We start from the raw sequence: 3,355 nt of genomic DNA, 5'->3' as shown, positions 1-3,355 counted from the left end.
ACACACACACACACACACACACACACACACACACACACACACAAGTAAAGCCGAAGGTTCATAGCAGGACTCCCAAAACATCCCCCCACACATTTATGAAAAAAACGTCACCCATTCAAACATTAAAGCTCAGTGACTCCCTGGGCACAGATCCATTTGTTATTAGGACACATAGAGTTGCTGAACAACTTCTGTCTTCTCCATTTAGTTTTCAGTATTCAGTACTCCCAGGAGTGATGAGCAGTCTTGTTTTTCTGTACCTACCACCTCTCAGCACTTTCTAGAACATGTCTAATCATCCACCTCCTTCTGCAATGAGGAAAGTGTTTATCGTGTCATCTTTCCAGTGGAGAAGCAAAAGCACGCGGTGAAGGCAGGCTTCCAACCCTTTTCACTCAAAGAGTCTTTCTTCTAATGCTAGAAGCCCTCAGTTCAATAACCAAGGCTGCTCTCTCAAAAGTAGAATGTGGGGCTGGGGAGACAGCTCAGATGATAAAGTAGTTGCCACTGGACAAACCTGAGGACCTGAGTTCAGATTCTCAACGCCACCTAAGAAGTCAGGTGCCAGGGCACAATGTTGAGAGCCCAAGCACTGGGGAGGTAAGAACAGGCAGAACCCTGGGCTTGCTGGTCAGTCATTCTAGCTCAGTTGGTGAGCTCAGGATTGGTGAAAGATCCTGTCTCAACAAATAAGATAGTGAGAGATTGAGAGAGACACTGAGTATTGATCTCTGGTAGATATGCATGTACAGTGTGCACTTGCACACACACACACACACACAGGAACACATACATGCACACACTCAACATAGCCCTGTCTCTGAAATGTCCAAAGACATGAGGGATGGACAGGTCTAAATATCTTTGCTATTTGTCATCTTATGCCAAAAGTGTCCTTATAGACAAGAGTACTCCCCATAGTACCCAGTACTCCTCACAGTGCCCAGTACTCCTCACAGAGCTCCCATGGACAGGAGTACTCCCCTCATTGACTTATAGTGCCTTCATGACAAGAGTGCTCCCCTACGAGGCTCTTATGGACGGGGTGCTCCCCACAGGGCCCTCATGGACCAGAATGTTCCTCACAGTGCTTTTGTGGATGGGGTGCTCCTTGCTGAACCATGGTGGGCAAGAGTGCTTCCCACAATGCTCTCATAAGCAGGAATTGTCCCCCACAGGGTGTACTTTTTATCATTACGAGTAACAGTGCCAAGTGCATCCTTACACATAAATGTTGGTACTTATTTTGTTATTTTCTTAAGATGATTTCTATATTGACATACTGTATTGAAGAAGACAAATGATTTTTCTTTTACTTTTTAAAATATTTTATTTATTATTTTATGTGTATGAGTGTTTTGCCTACATGCATGCAAGTATACCATATGTGTGTTAAGACCCTGAAGAAACCAGAAGAGTGTGTTGGATCCCCTGAACTGGAGTTATGGACAGTTGTTAGCTGCCATGTGGGTGCTGGGAATCAAACCTGGGTCCTCTAGAAGAATAGCACGTGTTCTTAACTGCTGAGCCCTCTCTCCAGGCCCTTTTACTTTTTTATGTTATGTTTGACATGTTCTTATATAATACAAATAGGTATTTTCATGAACTGACTCCTACCAGGCATGGTGATGCACCCCAGTAATTCTAGGCAACGAGGCTGAAGCAAGGACAGCTCGAGTCTCAGGCCAACCCGGGCTATGTGACAAAACTCTATCTCAAAAGAGAAACAAAAACAGAACATAAACTGAACTCTGGTTGCCTTCCCTTCCCATAGTCTCACTCATTTGAGGTAACCACCGTTAGTCATTCCTTGTGTGTTCTTCCACGTGTCCCTGGGTTTATACAGTTGTTTGGGGTCGTTCAAATAGACACATATGTGATGTTCTTGTTTTATGCTTGTACCATCAAACATAGCAACCAGTATTCATCAGTGGCTTTTGATTCTTGAAATATAGCTGGCCTAAAATGAGACGTGTGGTTGGTGTAAAATAGTTATCCAGTTTTGAAGATTTCATGTTTAAAATATCAATTATTTTATTAATTTTATGTTGATTTACATATTTAAAGAATTTTTGACATTTCTGATTTAAACTATAAAAATGAATTTCACCTTTCTTTTGATGTTCCTTTATCTCAAAATTATTTCTTCTGGGAACTGGAGAGATGGCTCAACAGTTAGGGCACAGGTTGTTCTTGCAGAGGACCTGGATTTGAATCCCAGCACCCACATGGCGGCTAACAACCATCTGTGACTCCAGTTCCAGTGGGTCCTGTACCCTCTTCTGTCCTCCTTGGGCACTGCACAACATGAGCTCACTCACACACATGTAGGCATAACACTCATACACATAAATTTTTTAAAAAATAATAAAAAATAAAATAATCATTCCTTCTAGAAAATTTGAAATTACTGTGTGATATGCATTCTGTTTCTATTAGACAGGGCTGTTCTATGGCTTGTTTTTAAGAAAAATCTTAATATGTGGTATGGATATTTTCTATTATTATAAAGATCAGCTTTATTCCTCTATTATTCACTTATTTTTATTTTTGAGACAGGTTCTTTCTGTGTAGACCAGGCTGATCTTGAGTTCCCAACCCTCCTGCCTCAGCCTCCAGGGTTTACAGGTGTGCACCACCACACCCAGCAATGTTACTCCTTTTGACAACTAGATGGTATTTGTTTACCTGTCCTAGTCTCATGGGACATAGGGAAACTTCCAAGATTTTTTTATTGCAAACAAAGCAGACAGAACATTCTGTACAGCATCAATTGGTAAAATTTACATTTCCTGTTGTTTGTGGCACAGTTTCCTAGAAGTAAAAACACATTCCAGACACCAATTGCTCTCCCGACTTGAACAATGACAGATAATAGGAAGAAGAGATTTTAAGGACGCTCAGGAGACTGGGGTCCACTTCCCACTCCCATACACGCAGGCAGCCTGTTGGCCTGATGACCTGTCCCCACCCTGTTTGAGGAGCCTTAGATGATTCTATCTAACATCTTGCCCCTTACTAATTTTAAAAATTGCTTCACTTTGTACTAAATGCTTATCTATTCCTAAATCAATTTATGACAGTCTCTGTTCTAGACTATTCTATACCAGAGCGTGGCTTTTTATCTTACAGTCTGTTTTGATTATCTCACTAAGTAGCCCAATCTGGCCTCCAACTCACCATCCTCCTTATCTCCATCTCCCATGAGCCATCACGCCCTGATTTTACTGTCCATGATAACGCTTTGCTGGGTTATTTTCAGAGAGGCCAACTGCCTTCCTATCAGGAATGGTCTAAAAATCTTTTTGGAATAAATGACTAAAGCTGTCATTTCTGTCCTGACCATTTTCTCAAG

Source organism: Nannospalax galili, unplaced genomic scaffold, assembly GCF_000622305.1.
Source record: "Nannospalax galili isolate Female #2095 unplaced genomic scaffold, S.galili_v1.0 scaffold56, whole genome shotgun sequence".
In the NCBI taxonomy this organism is placed as follows: Eukaryota; Metazoa; Chordata; class Mammalia; order Rodentia; family Spalacidae; genus Nannospalax; species Nannospalax galili.
This window is presented reverse-complemented; position numbering follows the sequence as displayed.